General features: G+C 45.9%; 1 protein-coding gene across 1 annotated transcript in view; it reads left to right on the top strand.

Annotated features, from left to right (window-relative positions):
- The window catches only part of USP50 (ubiquitin specific peptidase 50), a 156,215-nt gene that overhangs the window by 92,724 nt on the left and 42,352 nt on the right, over positions 1-21,139 (top strand). The window lies entirely within an intron of this gene.

Here is a 21,139-nt window from a genome sequence, read left to right as displayed (position 1 = left end):
CTTTCGGAGTACACACTGGAGGGGGGGCAACTTAGGTAAAATAAAGCCAGTTTCTGCAAGGGCCTCCAAATTGCCTCTTTTTCCTGCCAGTATACGTACGGACTGTCTGACGTGCCTACTTGGATGCGGTCACTCATATAATCCTCCACCATTCTTTCAATGGTGACAGAATCATATGCAGTGACAGTAGACGACATGTCAGTAATCGTTGGCAGGTCCTTCAGTCCGGACCAGATGTCAGCACTCGCTCCAGACTGCCCTGCATCACCGCCAGCGGGTGGGCTCGGAATTCTTAGCCTTTTCCTCGCACCCCCAGTAGCGGGAGAATGTGAAGGAGGAGCTGTTGCCGGGTCACGTTCCGCTTGACTTGACAATTTTCTCACCAGCAGGTCTTTGAACCTCTGCAGACTGCCGGAAAGAGAGATACAACGTAGGTTTTAAATCTAGGATCGAGCACGGTTGCCAAAATGTAGTGCTCTGATTTCAACAGATTGACCACCCGTGAATCCTGGTTAACCGAATTAAGGGCTCCATCCACAAGTCCCACATGCCTAGCGGAATCGCTCTGTTTTAGCTCCTCCTTCAATGTCTCCAGCTTCTTCTGCAAAAGCCTGATGAGGGGAATGACCTGACTCAGGCTGGCAGTGTCTGAACTGACTTCATGTGTGGCAAGTTCAAAGGGTTGCAGAACCTTGCACAACGTTGAAATCATTCTCCACTGCGCTTGAGTCAGGTGCATTCCCCCTCCTTTGCCTATATCGTAGGCAGATGTATAGGCTTGAATGGCCTTTTGCTGCTCCTCCATCCTCTGAAGCATATAGAGCAGGGGTGGGCAATTATTTCAGCTGAGGGGCCACTTGACACTTTCCTGTCGGTTTTCGAGGGCCACACACAAAATAGCAGCTCCCCTATGTGCCAAAAATATAGGGACGTGGCTTCATGGGGAAGGGGTGTGGCCAAAAAATAATACAGATTCATTTTAGGCTGCACAATAGTCTTCATTATTCAAATTACGCCACACAGTAGCGTCACTTACACACATTACTCCAGGAGCTCTCTTTTACACATTACAGCAGGTAGAGCCCCCTTTTACACATTACGGAAGGTAGAGCCCCCTTTTACACATTACGGCAGGTAGAGTCCCCTTTTACACATTAACATTTTATTTGGGATAATCATTGCACAGCAAGCAAATTATCCAGTGTCTTATGGCCCCTGGGGAAAGGTGTGACACAGTGACAGAACACGGGGGTGGGACACGGTAATGGAACACAGAGTATGACATGGTGACAGAACACGGGGGGGTGACACGGTGACAGAACGTGGGGGGGTGACTTAGTGACAGAACATGGGGGGTGACATGGTGAAAGAATCCAGGGGAGGGGGGGGGTTTGGGGGTGGTACAGCAAGCGTTAAAGATCTCCCCCCTAACCTAAATACAGTCTGACGCCACTGCCCGCACACACAAACAAACATATGCACACACACTCTCTCATATACACACACACACACACTCTCATATACACTGTCAAAGTCAGAAAAATATCACGCTGCACATTGCCATATATGCACCTCATGCGTGTGCCCGCTGCACGTGCATGAGCCCTCCCGTGCGTGCGTATACTCGCAGTAGCGTGCACTCGCAGGTGCACGGTATGCGCATTTACGGTAGAGTTTGTGTGCGTCCAGCGGGCGACTCGATCGTTACATATTTTAGTCATATAATGTATTTTGTAGATTATGGTCCCTTTGATAGAATCTGAAAGTTTAGTTAATGTAGTATGTTCAGAGACAAAGAGATCCCTCTTTGTTTGATACGAAGGGTCAGACAGGGGTGACACAGTGGTGTTTAGTATCCATCGGAAAAGAATATAATTAGCAATATTCCGGTGTTGGTTTGAAGCGGATTACTCGCTCGTGCGTATAGTTATGGACATAAGAAGTTTATGGACATTTACTATATTTGCACTTTATCACCCATGCGGCGGGAAACCCAGTTTCCCTCCCACCTGAGCAGTTTGGAATAGTCACAGCCCACCTGTATGAACCAACCTATGACCTTTTGTTATAATGCGGAGACGAATTCCTGTGTCCAATGAACAATAAGAATGTAGGGACCATTGTACTGTATTGTGTGTAGTGTATAAAAAGACAAGCCGATCTGGGCCAGCTCTCTCTACTCTTCTCAACGGTTCTCATCACTGATAATCGGGAGCTGGATATCCAGAAAGGCGCTTGCGATTGTTCCCCTTGTGCGTAAGTTCTCTGCAACCATATTTATCTCCTATTTTGTTGTAAGCCATTCTCTCTCTCCTTCCCCCTTAAATGTAATTGTGTCTTTGTTGTATTTTAACGTGTAGTAACTCGGTTAGGTATTTTATGTTAGTTTGGTAGTGTATAACTTGTATTGTGTATTCTTTTGCGATTGAACGTTCATTCTCTCCCTTAAAAGGTGTTAGACCCTTAGACCGGTATTTGAGTGTTTATTATATTGATAAAGGGTTCTCAGAGCGTAAGAGTCGCTCATACAGCTTTTAAACTAACAAGGGTACACTGTGTTGCATTTACACCTTATCACTGCACAAAGGTTTACAATATAAGTACATTGTTTATGATATTGTTACAAAGGTTTAACTCTGTGAGCGTCAGCGCCGCTTGTGATCTCCTCGTGATCTCGAGCGTCTGCTACGCTTATAGCGTATCATTACGTTAGTCGGCAGCCTATAGCGTGCTTGCCTTTACGCTTTAAGCCGTGAGCGAACGTGCCGCTCGTGCGTCTCGTCCACGGCTAAGCGTTTGTTACGCTACGTGCGTACTCTTACGGTATTCCATACACCAATTGCGTACTGTGTTCATTAACCTTTTAGAGTGTTTTAAATAGGATAAATTATAGGCTTTATCAATTGGGGACTCGCCCGCTCTTCACATATCTGCACTAGGTAATTTCAGCAGACATTATTGGTCAGCAAAGGGCGGGAGGTAATATTCCTCGTAGTGCTGACCAGATAAGCGTCTGCTTCGCTTAGTAAGGAGTGCTGAAGGAATCCGGAACCGGAAGGTAGGAACAGTACGTTATTGTCTTTTAAAAAGTGTTTAGTTTCTGTTTTGCGTACGTACGCATAAGCACACACACCTGTATTTCGTGTTTAGCATTATTTGTCCGTACCTCATTCTCCTGATTGCCACACACTAGTGATAACGTGCTGAGACATTTGTTGTTATTAATAGTTAAAAGATAAAAAGTAATATTTAAGGGAATAATTGTAAAAGGCACGCACACAGTCTCGCCTAGAAATACAAGGGAGATTTGGGTGGTGTTCAGTGAAGGATTACTGTTAAAGATCATTCACATTGATAAACGTGTAGTGTGTTACTGTGGACGTACTTGGTCTGCGTACACGTGTCCTTACAAGGGCAGGGCGTACGCAACGCAAGGGTCGGCGCACGGAGCGTATATCACGCAACGGAGCGTACGGATACGCCCACATAATACAAACCACACGATAGTATTGTTTTAATAGGCAATAAGGAAGTAACGCGAAAATAACACAAATCTATCTCAAATCCAAATCCAAAAGTTTAAAGTTAAAAGGAAAAAAAAAAGACTTTCTCTGTTGCAATTCTTCTGGGTTAGACTATTACTGAATGAAAGGAATTCTGTACAGAAATAAGAGTGTTCGAATGTAAGATTTCTCTTTTATTACGGAAGTGGGAACCATAGGCCAGTAGAAAGAGGTACACCAGCGAGAGTGATAGCGTGGGGTGGCTTGGGAGGCGTCCCTTGTTAATCTCGACATATTTATGAGCAGTAGAGTCTGCTGTACATAACAGACCAGGAGGTCAAGGACCAGGAGGTTCAGGTACAGCAGACTAGAAGTAGAGAGCACAACCGAAGAGGGTTGGTGCGAGACCCATATAGGCCAAAGAAGCTCATTGCTGAAGGAATTCGCAGCCGAAATTTTCGATTCCACTGATCGTTCCGCACATAAGATTAGTTGCTTGTGTGCAGATACGATTGTACCGCATGTGATTGTGTGCATTAGCGTGTCTTGAATTCAGAAGAACGCTACTTGCACATTGTTAACGTGATTTGTGTAATTTTTTTTATTTTAAGGGAAGTAGCCTGATCACTCAGGGACATTCCAGCGACTGATACTTGCTGGGGAGGGTAAGACACTCCCACACGCCCGAGCAAGTAGACGTACTTAGGTGCCCTAGGTTGGGTACGGAACCTCTGGGAACTTTGGTCGCCGTATTGGCCAGCGTGGGCGGAGTTAAGTGGGCGGACCTCATTGCAAAACCCCCACCGCAGCCTTACCCCGGACATTTTGGTTTTCTGTAAGGGTTGCCGAAGACCCTGATTTGAACTCAGAGGTAGTGAAAGCAGCACCTGCAGAGATGGGGGCCAGTTGTTCAGGTAAGGGGCGATCAACCGAGGTTCAGGTTGATTTGGTAAACCGACCAATCGGGTCGGCAAGGTATATCATGTGTGAGAAATATGGTCATCACACAGAAATGTTGTGCAATGAATGGGAAAGGATGACTGTGCATGACGGGGAAAAGTTTCCCCGGGTAGGTAGTTTTAACCCAGAAGTATTACAGAATTTAAGGAGAAGAGTTTGCCTGATTAAATCTTCAAAAAGGCGTATTAGACATTATGATTATTTTACATTGTGGCAACAGGAAGGTGAAATACAAAGGGGGTTGGCGCAAGCCGCTGGATCTAACCCTATCAGGAAACTGATAGCCACTGCACCCCCACCACCATACATACCTGGAGAGAAATTGGTTGCAGAGAATGGCACTCAGGGTCATGTTAAATGTATAGAAGTTAAAGATAATGTAACCAAAGTAATTAATGCTAACACTAATCCGTGCAAGTTGTACCCTGTTTTGAACTTTCCCCAGGATTGTGACCAAGAGGATGAGCCCACAACAATATCAGCACTCTCCCTAGCAGCCACCATATCAGAAACAGCAGTGGGCACGACCCAACCCGTAAGATTAGTATCAAAGGCACCTAGCGGAGGGACAGGTGAGGTCGTATTGACTGGTAAGTACGGCACCATACACTATGCTGAAACCATTTCACCACATGTTGTAGAATCTACTCAGAATGATGTTGTTGGACTTAATCCTGTTAGGGTAATAGCAGTGCCAAATTGGAAAACTGACACTTCAGGAGCAACTCCTGTCAGGAACATCGCCATGCACTGTCCCTTTTCCCGAGCAGAATTAAGATCAATGATGTCTGAATTCCCTGATCCTAGGAAAGACTTAGTTGCATGTCAAAAGTATATTAGGGAGCTAGGAAATTCTGCAGAGCCAAATAACAAAGATTGGAGGACAGTTTTGAGGGCATGTTTACCCCCCAATGTTGATCCGTTAAAGTTTATCGCTGATTGCAAGTTAGATGAGGAAGTACCACTAACAGACGAGTATAATCAGGATAATGTAAAGAGAATCAACTTACAGTTAGGGGTATATTTTCCTGCAGTAGTAAAGTGGAATAAAATCTTTACAATAAAACAAAAAGAAGGTGAATCCACACCAGAGTATTTTCACCGGGCTCTGCAGGATATGGCTAGGTACACTGGTATAGATGACATTAAAACTAATGTACACCACAGGGAAGTAGCTGTTTCAGTATTAATGGACGGTCTAAAAGAGGTTTTAAGGAATAGAATACAAACCACTAGGCCTGATTGGAGAGGTATGTCGGTGGATGCATTGGGAGAGGCTGCTGCTGGGCATGATCGGAATATCATCAGACACAGGGAGTCACAGAGTGATAAATTAATGGCTGTAAGCATACAGGCTCTTACTGCTGGGCCACCACCTCAGCCCAGAACTGTGACCCCTGTGGGTAAGTCAAGAGGTATAAAATGTTATAGTTGTCACAGAGAGGGACACATGTCACTTGATTGTAAAACAAAACAAAGGCAAAATTCATATCAATCCCCTAGACAACGACCTGATACGAGACATTGGGATCAAGGACCGCAGAAGTGGAGCTATGAACCACATGCAGGGGAAACAAAAAGGTATCCCCCAAGAAGAGACTGGCAAATCTCTGATAGTTCCCATCTACCCCCACCACAAGTAATTGCTGCCAGCGCGATTCAGGGAGGTCACCATACCCAATAGGGGTGTGGCCACACCTGTAATCTGCAGCCAGTGAAATTGATTGCAAGTCTTGGAAGTGAACCCGAGGTCACAATTGATGTAGCTGGTAAATCATTAAATTTCCTTGTAGATACGGGGGCGGCCAAATCAGTGATAAATTCGACAGTGGGCATGAGAACCACTGGTAAGACAATTCCAGCCATGGGAGTAACGGGAGTAGTACAGCACTACCCTGTTAGCAAACCAGCAGAGATTACAATAGGGCCTTTGCATACCAAGCATTCCTTTTTGCTGGCTGCATCGGCACCGACTAATCTCCTGGGAAGAGATTTATTGTGTAAAATGGGGTGCGTCATATATTGTACTCCTGAAGGTGTATTCCTAGACATACCTGAGAACCACGCCCAGGAAGTACAAGATATGCTAGACTCCCCATCAAAATTAATGTCACATACCGTTATGATAAATAGGAGTCCATCCCAGGTAGAAGAAATGACATCCCAAATACCAGAGTCACTTTGGACTAAAGATGGACAAGACACTGGATTAATGGCAAACGTAGCTCCAGTAGTTGTGCAAGTAAAAGATGGTAGGATAGCTCCAAAAATCCCACAATACCCTCTGAAGCCAGAGGTGGAGTTAGGAGTATACCCCGTAATAGAGCGCTTGCTACAACAGGGCATTCTGGTAAGAACATCCAGCACTGCCAATAGTCCCATCTTCCCTGTGAAAAAGAGTGGGGGGAGGGGTTACAGGCTAGTGCAGGATCTAAGGGGGATTAACAAAATAGTTGAGAGTCAGTTCCCCGTAGTGCCAAATCCAGCTGTCATCCTTATGCAAATCCCTCCCACTGCGAAATTTTTCACTGTAATTGACCTCTGCTCCACTTTCTTCTCGGTACCTCTGCACCCTGACAGCCAATATTTGTTTGCATTCACATACAGAGGAGTCCAATACACATGGACTCGATTACCACAAGGTTTCATAGACAGTCCAAGTATATTTTCACAGGCTTTGCATGATTGTTTACAGTCTTTCCAACCAGAGAGTGGATCAATATTGATACAATATGTGGATGATTTACTACTATGTTCAGATTCACTGGAAGCGTCCCTGAAAGATACGAAACAGCTCCTGTTTCATCTTTCAGACACAGGACACAAAGTTTCCAAAGACAAGTTGCAATTATGCCAGACTAGGGTAAAATATTTGGGACACTGTTTGACACAAGGACTGAGACACCTGACCGCTGATAGAATTCAAGCAATTCGAGACATGACTCTGCCACAAACCCAGCAACAGATCAGAACGTTTTTAGGAATGTGTGGGTATTGCCGTAACTGGATCCCAGATTTTTCCATTCTAGCATTACCTTTGCAGGAGATGGTCTCATCAAACAAACCTGATCGGATCTCGCATACAGACGAATCCGAGATGGCATTTGAGAGACTTAAACAGTGCCTAACACAGGCACCGGCATTAGGTATGCCTGACTATGGGAAACCCTTTGAGCTGTACGGAACAGAAAGTGCTGGTTGCGCGGCAGGCGTCCTAACCCAAAAGCACGGTGATGCCAGCAGGCCGGTAGCATACTACAGCGCTCAGCTAGATACGGTAGCGCGATCCCTCCCCACATGCTTGCGAAGTGTCGCTGCGATAGCATTGCTAGTAACGAAAAGCGAAGATGTAGTGCTAGGACACAACCTCACAATCCATACACCGCATGCAGTGTCAGCCTTGCTAAATTCGGCTCAAACCAGACACGTCTCATCAGCGCGGTTTACAAGATGGGAATTGGCATTGATAGCCCCCGTAAACATCACCATAAAGAGATGCAGCGCATTAAATCCTGCAACGTATCTCCCAGGTGTGCCTGGACAGGCACAAAGGGTGGAGGATGAGAAAAATGGTGAAGGAGGATTTAGTATAGGAAAAGACATGCATGATTGTATGGAATATTTGACCCAAAATTTCACGGCAAGGCCTGACATCAGTGACAACCCACTGGAAGATGTAGATTTTACTTCTACACTGACGGTAGTTGTCACAGACAGACGGACTCGGGAGACTTGTGTACTGGATACGCAGTCGTAGATGACCAAGGCACCATAGAAGCAGAACCGCTAGGCCCACCTCACTCAGCCCAGGTTGCTGAACTGGTTGCCCTAACCAGAGCATGTGAATTGGCTAAGGGCAAATCAGCCAATATCTATACCGATTCTAGATACGCCTTCGGGGTAGTCCATGATTTCGGAGCCCTATGGCGCCTCAGAAATTTCATGATGGCAGCTGGTACACCGGTAGTGCATGCAGCTCACATCAAAAGGCTTCTAACAGCGATACAGGAACCCGACAGAGTGGCTGTTATCAAGTGTAAAGCACATACATATAGCCAAGACCCGGTATCACTTGGTAACAGCCGAGCAGACGAAGCTGCTAAGTACCCCCAGACAGACAGACACCACACAACTGATGGTATTTAATACCGTCAACACACAGAAATTGTGTGAAATGCAAAATTTGTGTTCCACACAGGAAAAGGCAGTTTGGAGGGCAAAAGGATATGGCCAGGAGTCCTCAGGACTCTGGACAGATGGGCAGGGTAAACCAGTGGCACCCAGAGCATACCTTCCAAGTTTAGCGGAAGCAGCACATGGGCTGACTCATCTAGGCAAGGAAGGGATGTGCAAGTTGGTAAGAGCATATTGGTGCGCCCCAGGATTTTCTTCCCATGCGGGAAAAAGGGCAATGACATGCCTCACCTGATTGAGGAAGAATATCGGAAAGGCAATACCAACAGAACCATCTCATATCCCACCTACAGGCGGCCCTTTTCAGGTAATACAAATTGATTTCATACAATTACCCCCTTGTCGAAATTTGAAGTATGTACTAGTTTGTATAGATGTGTTTTCAAATTGGGTCGAAGCATTTCCTGCGGCCACAAACACCGCTATGTTTACTGCTAAGAAAATTGTGCAGGAATTTGTGTGTAGATACGGTATCCCTAGAATAATTGAAAGTGATAGGGGTACCCATTTTACAGGTGATGTCTTTCAAGGAATGTGTAAGTTGATGGGAATTGATAGTAAGCTGCACACTCTGTACCGCCCCCAGGCGAGTGCGAAAGTAGAAAGAGTGTACAGCACTATTAAAAATAAACTGAGCAAAGTTATGGCAGAAACAGGATTGACATGGCCAGAAGCTTTGTCCATTGTATTATACAGCATCAGAACCACTCCCAGGTCCCCTCTTAATCTGTCCCCTTTTGAAATTCTGTTTGGTCGACAACCGCATGTTATGATTAACCCTCAGGATGATTTGAAGTGTAACAATGAAGTGACTGTTAAGTATTTGGTTAAGATGAGTAAACAGCTAAGGAATCAGAATGATAATTTGAAGTTGGTGATTCCTGATCTGCCAGATAGTAATTGTCATGACATTGAACCTGGGGATTATGTAATGATACAGAATTTTCTACGCTCAGGTTGCCTTATTGACAGATGGGAAGGACCATACCAAGTCTTATTGATTAGCACGACAGCATTGAAGGTTGCCGAGAGAGAGACTTGGGTTCATTCGTCCCATTGTAAGAAGGTTGCTGATCCAGAGAGGTCCCGTGATAAAGAACAGACGGTAGAGGAAGTTGTATCACTGGAGTGTCTGTTTCAGGAGGACTGAGACGGCACCTGAGCATTGAGAATAATAAGATCGGAGGCAGTTGTCGATTCCCTGTTCCCTTTTATTGTTTTTCTCCACTTCCCATCCCATCTCCCTCAATTATTTCTTTCCCCCTTCTCATTCTTCTCCATTTCCTCCTATAAGATGGACTTGCCCCAAGAGACTGTGATCCGGATTTTCCTGTTGACCATGATGTTGACCAGAGCAGTCTGTTCCGGCGAGAGTACCATGGAGGTCGAGAGAGGTTCTGGAATGGGTTCTGTTGACAAAGTTGCAGGCGTAGATTTCCAAGAACAACATAATCATCAAGCAAAGGCGAGTATCAGAAAACGATCCGATAGCATTGGCAATAGGAGGAATTGTGAAGGATTGTTAGCTGAAGAGAACTGTATCTGTAGACTCTGACAGTGTAGTTGAGGATGGGTGCATCAAGAAATGTCAGTCCAGTTTTAATATCCACATGGACCAGCATCCATTGAGTGACTATCACTCCTTAGTGGGTAAAGTGTTAAATCAGACAGATTGTTGGGTATGCTCTCAAGTACCTCAAGGCCATAGCAAATCAGGATTAGTACCATTCCCTTTAACTATAGGGGAGGTACTTGAGCTAAGTGGTGGGAGGCCGGTGGACAGGAGGTTTAATATCTCCAGTCCTCCTAGTTTGAAGCTCCACCTATATCATGTGGATAGATCCCTAGTATGTTTTAACATTTCCAATCCCCGAAAGCCGGGAAATTGGGAAGTGTCATGGAATAACAAAACCATGACCTTTTCATACAGAGCCGATAGAATGCCTACAGATACAGAACTTATACGCCACATAGCCGGTAGTGGAAAATATTTCCGATATAGGTATACCCTAGGAAGTAGGATCATGAGAGTTGGAGAAGTATCACCAGGATACTGTGCACATATCGTACAAACAGATACGTGTACTAAACAGATGGGAGAATTAGGGTTAGGAGATTTCATATGGAAAATGTGTAATATGGTTATGTCCTACTCCGTCCCATATGTTCTCCCCGATGATGCATATTTCATATGCGGGAGGAAGGCGTATAAGTGGCTTGCCCCAAACTCAGAAGGGTTATGTTATATTGGAAAAGTACTGCCTGAGGTAATGACCGTATCCCACACTAAAATGAAGGATATTCACCGCAGTGCCCAAGCTTCTTATACTCACACTCATTACGAGCACATCGTTAAACGGCACCTGATAGAAAGAACAGAGCATCCGGCCTCTGACCTGATCCATGAATCCACCGGGATTCAATTCCTAATTGCGTTAGATATCACTCGTACCGCCAGAGGAGTGATAAATTATAAATATATATCTGCGCTTGCAAATTTATTAGACAATATCACTGAAATGTATGATGACACATTCAGGTATACCGGAAGGGAGCTCCAAGCTTATAAAACAGAACTGGTTCAGCATAGGATGGTTCTTAATTATCTCACGGCAGTGACAGGTGGATATTGTGTCACACTGGCAACGCAGTACAGCGTAAAATGCTGCACTTATATTACGAATAGCACCGAGGACCCGGTCGAGGTCATAGACCAAAAGATGGACGACATTCTCCAATTAAAGTGGGAGTTCCGCAGGAGACACAATCTCACCCTCGCTGCTGTGGGTAATGAGCTGACCGGTTGGGGGTCATGGTTGAACCCGCAAAATTGGTTCTCTGGTTTAGGAGAATGGGCTCAAGGAATTATCATGGATGTAGGGAAATTTCTTTTGTGTGTTCTGGGTGTCATCATATTGGTCGGTCTGATATTTAGATGCGTTCGGGGTTTAACAAAGTGTAAACGTAGCGCCCGAGTGATGAGTTTAAGAAGTGAAGATACTGTAATAACAACGACTGATTTGATTTACGACCCAACCATTGAGACAATGTTGTGATGAAAATGTGATTCCACGGTCCGTTTCTTTCACCCGTTTCTCCTTTGTTTTCCTCCAAGGTACAAAGACATCCGCTTGGAAGAAGAATTTGACAACCTTTTACACAGACAATTGATGGACAATGCCATAGACCCCCAATATCCCTAGCAATTTTAAAATTTTACGATAGCCCAACACTTTTGTAAGCCTATGGACATTGAGAAAGCTTTTGCTCGCATTTTGGCAAAAGCCCAAAGAGACTACAGTCAACATGTACATCAAGACAAGACACCAGACAAGACTTCAATCAACAAATGTATATTAAACTCACATAGTTTACGACTGCATTTACCATAATTGCGTCTTATCTTCACCTCTACAACCTTCAGGTAATGACACACATAGTCGATAGGGAATATAGGCACAGATATCAGCACTCACATATCCCCCCATTCATGTTTCATCAACTAAAATGTGCTCCCCCATTTTGTTGCAACCAAAAGCCGAAAAGAGCTCGGTAAAGTTTGACAGCCCATCCACAGGCCCGTAATACGGGATAAGAAGGAATTCAAATGTATACTTCGCAATACCTCGAAGCTTGATTTAAAACACGTACGGCACGATGATACATGACCCCCCAAACATGGATTCATACACACATGCTTCTGCTATCTCACTAGGTCATACCCTTTTCCTACCTTCTCCTCCCCTACCCAATCATAGAAATGTATTATACATGACATATATTTTTCTCTTTTTGAACTGTTTTAGGAAGTGGCAGTTATTGGTGACTGCCAAAGGGTGGACTGTCAAAGTCAGAAAAATATCACGCTGCACATTGCCATATATGCACCTCATGCGTGTGCCCGCTGCACGTGCATGAGCCCTCCCGTGCGTGCGTATACTCGCAGTAGCGTGCACTCGCAGGCGCACGGTATGCGCATTTACGGTAGAGTTGGTGTGCGTCCAGCGGGCGACTCGATCGTTACATATTTTAGTCATATAATGTATTTTGTAGATTATGGTTCCTTTGATAGAATCTGAAAGTTTAGTTAATGTAGTATGTTCAGAGACAAAGAGATCCCTCTTTGTTTGATACGAAGGGTCAGACAGGGGTGACACAGTGGTGTTTAGTATCCATCGGAAGAGAATATAATTAGCAATATTCCGGTGTTGGTTTGAAGCGGATTACTCGCTCGTGCGTATAGTTATGGACATAAGAAGTTTATGGACATTTACTATATTTGCACTTTATCACCCATGCGGCGGGAAACCCAGTTTCCCTCCCACCTGAGCAGTTTGGAATAGTCACAGCCCACCTGTATGAACCAACCTATGACCTTTTGTTATAATGCGGAGACGAATTCCTGTGTCCAATGAACAATAAGAATGTAGGGACCATTGTACTGTATTGTGTGTAGTGTATAAAAAGACAAGCCGATCTGGGCCAGCTCTCTCTACTCTTCTCATCGGTTCTCATCACTGATAATCGGGAGCTGGATATCCAGAAAGGCGCTTGCGATTGTTCCCCTTGTGCGTAAGTTCTCTGCAACCATATTTATCTCCTATTTTGTTGTAAGCCATTCTCTCTCTCCTTCCCCCTTAAATGTAATTGTGTCTTTGTTGTATTTTAACGTGTAGTAACTCGGTTAGGTATTTTATGTTAGTTTGGTAGTGTATAACTTGTATTGTGTATTCTTTTGCGATTGAACGTTCATTCTCTCCCTTAAAAGGTGTTAGACCCTTAGACCGGTATTTGAGTGTTTATTATATTGCTAAAGGGTTCTCAGAGCGTAAGAGTCGCTCATACAGCTTTTAAACTAACAAGGGTACACTGTGTTGCATTTACACCTTATCACTGCACAAAGGTTTACAATATAAGTACATTGTTTATGATATTGTTACAAAGGTTTAACTTTGTGAGCGTCAGCGCCGCTTGTGATCTCCTCGTGATCTCGAGCGTCTGCTACGCTGATAGCGTATCATTACGTTAGTCGGCAGCCTATAGCGTGCTTGCCTTTACGCTTTAAGCCATGAGCGAACATGCCGCTCGTGCGTCTCGTCCACGGCTAAGCGTTTGTTATGCTACGTGCGTACTCTTACGGTATTCCATACGCCAATTGCGTACTGTGTTCATTAACCTTTTAGAGTGTTTTAAATAGGATAAATTATAGGCTTTATCAACACACACAATCTCTCATATATATATATATATATATATACACACACACACACACACACACACACACACACACACACACACACAAATACACTTTCTTTCCCTCACTTTTTCCATTAACTTACTGATCTGTGTCTGGCTGGCAGTGGCAGGAAGGATGGATCTGTAGCAGTGACTTATGTCCCATGTAGCCCCGCCCCCTCGTCTCCGCATAGCTCTGCCCCCTTTTCATCTGATCGCTGCCTTTGTCAATGGGGACTCTGGAGGTGGGAGGAGGAGGATGAGTGTGTCAGGTGCCGTGCAGCAGCAGCAGGGGAGACAGGCGCCGGCAGCTTGGAGTACTGCAGAGCAATGACAAGCAGCTCAGTCAGTCGGGCCGCTTGTCATTGCATGCTGGTGGGAAGCAGTGGGCCGGTCAGGATCGGTTTGCGGGCCGCATCCGGCCCGCGGGCCGTATTTCGCCCACACCTAATATAGAGGGTTGAATTCCACCTCGTTACCACCTATTGCTTCAGATGATGGCAGGGCAGGTTCAGGTGTTTGCTGGTGCTCCAGTCTTCGGCACGCGGTGGCTGAATGCCGAAAGTGGCCCGCAATTCTTCGGGCCACCGACAGCATCTCTTACACGCCCCTGTCGTTTTTTAAATAATTCTGCACCACCAAATTCAATGTATGTGCAAAACATGGGACGTGCTGGAATTTGCCCAGATGTAATGCACGCACAATATTGGTGGCGTTGTCCGATGTCACAAATCCCCAGGAGAGTCCAATTGGGGTAAGCCATTCTGCGATGATGTTCCTCAGTTTCCGTAAGAGGTTGTCAGCTGTGTGCCTCTTATGGAAAGCGGTGACACAAAGCGTAGCCTGCCTAGGAACGAGTTGGCGTTTGCGAGATGCTGCTACTGGTGCCGCTGCTGCTGTTCTTGCTGCGGGAGGCAATACATCTACCCAGTGGGCTGTCACAGTCATATAGTCCTGAGTCTGCCATGCTCCACTTGTCCACATGTCCGTGGTTAAGTGGATATTGGGTACAACTGCATTTTTTAGGACACTGGTGACTCTTTTTCTGACGTCTGTGTACATTTTCAGTATCGCCTGCCTAGAGAAATGGAACCTAGATGGTATTTGGTACTGGGGACACAGAACCTCAATCAAGTCTCTAGTTGCCTGTGAATTAACGGTGGATACCGGACACACGTTTCTCACCGCCCAGGCTGCCAAGGCCTGAGTTATCCGCTTTGCAGCAGGATGACTGCTGTGATATTTCATCTTCCTCGCAAAGGACTGTTGGACAGTCAATTGCTTACTGGAAGTAGTACAAGTGGTCTTCCGACTTCCCCTCTGGGATGACGGTCGACTCCCAGCAGCAACAACAGCAGTGCCAGCAGCAGTAGGCGTTACACTCAAGGATGCATCGGAGGAATCCCAGGCAGGAGAGGACTCGTCAGATTTGACAGTGACATGGCCTGCAGGACTATTGGCTTTCCTGTGTAAGGAGGAAATTGACACTGAGGGAGTTGGTGGTGTGGTTTGCAGGAGCTTGGTTACAAGAGGAAGGGATTTAGTGGTCAGTGGACTGCTTCCGCTGTCATCCAAAGTTTTTGAACTTGTCACTGACTTCTGATGAATGCGGTCCAGGTGACGTATAAGGGAGGATGTTCCTAGGTGGTTAACGTCCTTACCCCTACTTATTACAGCTTGACAAAGGCGACACACGGCTAGACACCAGTTGTCCGCATTTCTGTTGAAATAATTCCACACCGAAGAGGTGATTTTTTTTGTATTTTGACCAGGCATGTCAATGGTCATATTCGTCCCACGGACAACAGGTGTCTCCCCGGGTGCCTGACTTAAACAAACCACCTCACCATCAGAATCCTCCTTGTCAATTTCCTCCCCAGCGCCAGCAACACCCATATCCTCATCCTGGTGTACTTCAACAGTGACATCTTCAATTTGACTATCAGGAACTGGACTGCGGGTGCTCCTTCCAGCAATTGCAGGGGACGTGCAAATGGTGGAAGGCGCAACCTCTTCCCGGCCAGTGTTGGGAAGGTCAGGCATCGCAACCGACACAATTGGACTCTCCTTGGGGATTTGTGAATTAGAAGAACGCACAGTTCTTTGCTGTGCTTTTGCCATCTTAACTCTTAAGTTTTCTAGCAGGAGGATGACTGCTTCCATCCTCAGGTGAAGCTGAACCACTAGCCTTGAACATAGGCCAGGGCATCAGCCGTTCCTTGCCACTCCATGTCGTAAATGGAACATTGGCAAGTTTACGCTTCTCCGACGACGATTTTGATTTAGATTTTTGGGTCATTTTACTGAGCTTTATTTTTTGGGATTTTACATGCTCTCTACTATGACATTGTGCATCGGCCTTTGCAGACGACGTTGATGGCATTTCATCGTCTCGGCCATGACTAGTGGCAGCAGCTTCAGCACGATGTGGAAGTGGATCTTGATCTTTCCCTATTTTACCCTCCACATTTTTGTTCTCCATTTTTTTAATGTGTGGAATTATATGCCAGTAATAGATCAACGTATAATACTGGTGGTCACTGGTCAGCAAAACTCTGCACTGTACTCCTCCTATATAATATACTGGTGGTCCCCAGTCCCCACAATAAAGCAGTGTGAGCACAGATATATGCAGCACACTGAGCACAGATATGGAGCGTTTTTCAGGCAGAGAACGTATAATACTGGTGGTCACTGGTCAGCAAAACTCTGCACTGTACTCCTCCTATATAATATACTGGTGGTCCCCAGTCCCCACAATAAAGCAGTGTGAGCACAGATATATGCAGCACACTGAGCACAGATATGGAGCGTTTTTCAGGCAGAGAACGTATAATACTGGTGGTCACTGGTCAGCAAAACTCTGCACTGTACTCCTCCTATAATACTGCTGGTCCCCAGAATAAAGATATTTGCAGCCCCCTGAAACAAAGTGAGAGGACGCCAGCCACGTCCTCTCACTATCATTTCCAATGCACGAGTGAAAAATGGCGGCGACGCGCGGCTCCTTATATAGAATCCGAATCCTCGCGAGAATCCGACAGCGGGATGATGATGTTCGGGCGCGCTCGGGTTAACTGAGCAAGGCGGGAGGATCCGAGTCGCTCGGACCCATGAAAAAAAAGGTGAAGTTCGGGCAGGTTCGGATCCCGAGGATCCGAACCCGCTCATCACTAGCTTATCCTGCTAGCCCCTCCTGCACCCCTGAGATTGCTAGTAACATAGTTAATAACCCACCTCAGACTTTTCTCCTACTCTCCTACGAGATGCTGAGCCGCCATTTTAAGCACATGCTGCATCAGCTTTGGTACCTTGCTCCCTGCAGCCTCATAGCCTTAATTGGCTCCTTCTTGCTTAGCTGGTTGTTCAGTACACCGTCTGTGTGTCCTGATATCTGGTGCACTGGAACTCCCTACGGAGTTGTGTGGGACACTATTTTAATATCTATAACTGAGTTTATAGATTTTTATTGCTGGCTCATACTTAGGGGGTCATTCCGAGTTGTTCGCTCGCAAGCTGCTTTTAGCAGCTTTGCACACGCTAAGCCGCCGCCTACTGGGAGTGAATCTTAGCTTATCAAAATTGCGAACGAAAGATTCGCAATATTGCGAAAATACTTCTCTGTGCAATTTCTGAGTAGCTTGAGACTTACTCTGCCAGTGCGATCAGTTCAGTGCTTGTCGTTCCTGGTTTGACGTCACAAACACACCCAGCGTTCGCCCAGACACTCCCCCGTTTCTCCAGCCACTCCCGCGTTTTTCCCAGAAACGGTAGTGTTTTTTCACACACTCCCATAAAACGGCCAGTTTCCGCCCAGAAACACCCACTTCCTGTCAATCACATTACGATCACCAGAACGAAGAAAAAAACTCGTAATGCCGTGAGTAAAATACCAAACTGCATAGCAAATTTACTTGGCGCAGTCGCACTGCGGACATTGCGCATGCGCATTAGCGACTAATCGCTCCGTTGCGAGAAAAAAATACAGAGCGAACAACTCGGAATGACTCCCTTAATCTGGATGCATTTAACACTCTTTGCTCCCTGATTCCCCATTGGTTAGCACATTTCTATTTTAGGATTTGTGTGAGGGGTTGCTCTTGGATTGAATAGTACATCTTCCAAAGGTAAAGTACCTAAAAACATGAGCTCTCCGGAGCCATGTACTTGCAGAATCTATTTCTCTCCCCAAGATCCAGACCACGATGGCCTTTTTTGTCCGTTGCTTCTTGGATAATCTGCGGGAGACTCCTTCATCTGCACCTTCCTCTCATAAGCCGGCCTGGGCATCTATGTTGATGCAAATAATGTTTCAGATAGTTGACTGCCTTGCAGCACCTGCATCTATTCCCCCTTCCAGCGTAGTGCAGTGCGCATCAGCCTGTAGAGGTCCTCCTGCACAGGCTTCATAAGCTGTTGTAGTTGAGCCACCATGGATGCAATCTTCATGCTGTTGGTACAGGGGTTGGCACTGCTATTGCTGAAGGATAGGACATCCAGACGAAGACCTTCTAGATGTGAGAGCCAATCACCCTTATCAGCGGTCTAATGTTTCTTCGGACCATGAAGGTAACATCTCTGTCTCCTAAGAGTTGGATACTTCCTCAGTACATGAGGATTCTCTGTCCCTGTCGTATGTGGAAACATTGGTTAAAGCCGTTAAAACTGCCCTCTTTATTGAAAATCCCGATCAAACTCCTAGGTCCAAGGCCCCAGTTTTTAAGTGACAGAAGAAAGATGTAACAGAGTTTCCGGCATCTGCTCAACTCCTGGATATTCTGGAGGTGGCATGGTCTACAATTACTAGACATTTTCAGTTATCCAAGCCCACAGCTTTTTTTTATTTTATCCCTTACCGCAGGCAATCCCAACCATGGTCCTCAAGGCACACCAACAGTTCAGGTTTTAGTGATATCCAGGCTGCAGCACAGATTGTTAAATCAAAATAGCTCAGCTACTAATTAAGTCACCTGTGCTGAAGGCTGGATATCACAAAAACCTGCACTGTTAGTGTGCCTTGAGGACCGTGGTTGGGAATGCCTGCCTTACCGGCTAAAGATCAGGCCAAATGGGAGGCTCCGCCTCTGGTTGACGCGCATGTAGGTCTTCCACTTTACCTATTCCGGACGCGTCTTTTCCTAAGGACCCCAAGAATCAGAAGCTTGAAAACTATAGACAGCCAACTCCAACGTGGGTGCTATCACACATCCTGCATTGGCTTTGGCCTGGGTATCGAAAGCAGTCGAACGTTGGCTTGAGGATTTGGAGGAGGGACTCCGGTACTAGCAGAAAGGTAATCTTATCCCTCGTTACTCAGGTCAAAATGGCGAATGCTTATTTAGGGCATGCAGCTGTCGATTCTAGGATCTTAGTCTTTATATTCAAAGTGTCAGCTTCTATTGTCGCTGCCAGGAGGGCCCTTTGGCTCTTCTCTTGGAGAGCCGATGTGAATTCTAAGAAGGCTTTAGAAGTTCTTTTCATATTCTGGAGCTATCCTTTTTGGCCAGGAGCTAGACAAGATAGTTGCCACCATGGCAGCATCTAAAAATGCTTTCCTTCCCTCCATGGCACCTCTAAAAGGTCTAAGTTTTGTTCCTTTTGTCCACAAGGAAAGGCTAGAGGGCAGGCATCGTCTCAGTGCCAGGGTACCTCCTCAAAAGGATCTCAGCTCCGTGGTAAACACACAAATTCTTGTGGTACTCGAAGTTTCGCATGGAGTTCCTTCTGTCCATTATTCTGGCTATGGAACCAGGGGACTTCATAGCATCCCTGGACATACAGGATGCGTATTTGTACAACCAGCTGCCGCGGTACTGCTCCTACACCATAGATCCAGGGGCCGTCCTAGTGGATGCTCTAGCAGTGCCGTGGACTTTTCTGGAGGGTGGAACCATGAACTTGGTGGCCTCAGATTGGCCGAGACAGAGGTGGTACGATGATCTTTGGGGTCTCTCCATAGATGATGTGCCTTATGCTCTAGCCAGATATGCTATCCCAGGGCCCGTGCTTTCATCCAGATCTTGTCTCGCTTTGACGGGGTGGCTCTTTAGACATCCATCCTAAAGGCAAAATGTTTTTTTCAGGAGAGTCATTAGCACTATGCTTAGTGCTCGGACACCCTCATAGGATTTATTACTGCGCTTGGCAAACCTATATTGCCTGGTGTTCGTCCAAGAGTTTCAATCCCACGACCTTCTGTCTTTCGCGGATTCTGTCCTTTTGTCAGGCGAGACTGTATTTGGGCCTCAAGCTCTCTTCCTTGAAGGTTCAGGTTTCTGCCCTTATTTTTTATACTGATAGGGCTGTGCTTCGCACATGATTGGACTTTTTGCCCAAGGTTGTTTCGCGTTTCCACCTCAATCAGGAAATTGTTGTCCCAGCATGTGATACTGCAAGCGATTCCCCAGAGGAGCTTTCTCTGGACATTGTACAGGCTCTGGACAGGACTGTGGACAGGACCAGAGATCTGTACAAGTTGGATTCTTTGTTTATCTTATATGATTCTCACAAGCTGGCAGGCCAGCCTCTAAACAGACATTGGCCCAGTGGCTCCACTTGACTATCAGCCACGACTATGTAATGGCAAGTCTTCCAGTCCAAGCAGAACTTACTGCCATTCTACAGGCGGCTCAACATGGTGCTTCAGCAGAGTAGCTTTGATTAGTAGCCACGTGGCCTTCTGCTCTCACTTTTCTGTTTCTAAGCCTTTGATACTTTTGCATCTTCATATGCAGGCTTTGTGCGTTCTGTTTCCAGTGCAGCTTAGGGGCATCCCCGCCTGTGAAGGGGACAGCTTTGGATCGTACCATGGTAAACTGTGCCCCCTAGTGGACGAAAAAGAAAATGGGCTTTACGTTCTTACCTGCTAAATATTTTCCTTTGAGTTTATAGGGGGAACAAGTTGCCCAAACCTGGTCTGCGGGGATTTATTTCTTTCTACCGGCTTTCGGACAGCTCTCTTCTTTGTCTCTGTGTGTGTGCTGGTCTTCCTTCTCCCTTTCTTTCTCCTTGTTCCTGATGTGGCTTGCTAAACTAATTGGCTTGCTGGAGGCAGGTGGCGGAGTATAGTGGAGGGGAGTCTAGGGCTGCAGGGAAACTGTTTTTTTGTTGTTGTAATAACTGATTGATGCCCTGACTCCAGCTCTACAGCTATACCCATAGTAACATGTGCCCCCTATGGACTCAAAGAAAAGGATTTAACAGGTTAGAACATAAATCCAATTATATCTCCTTGGAGGTTTATAACC

Source organism: Pseudophryne corroboree, chromosome 6, assembly GCF_028390025.1.
Source record: "Pseudophryne corroboree isolate aPseCor3 chromosome 6, aPseCor3.hap2, whole genome shotgun sequence".
Lineage (NCBI taxonomy): Eukaryota > Metazoa > Chordata > Amphibia > Anura > Myobatrachidae > Pseudophryne > Pseudophryne corroboree.
Note: the sequence above shows the minus strand (reverse complement) of the source record. Positions and strands in the feature narration are given on the sequence as shown.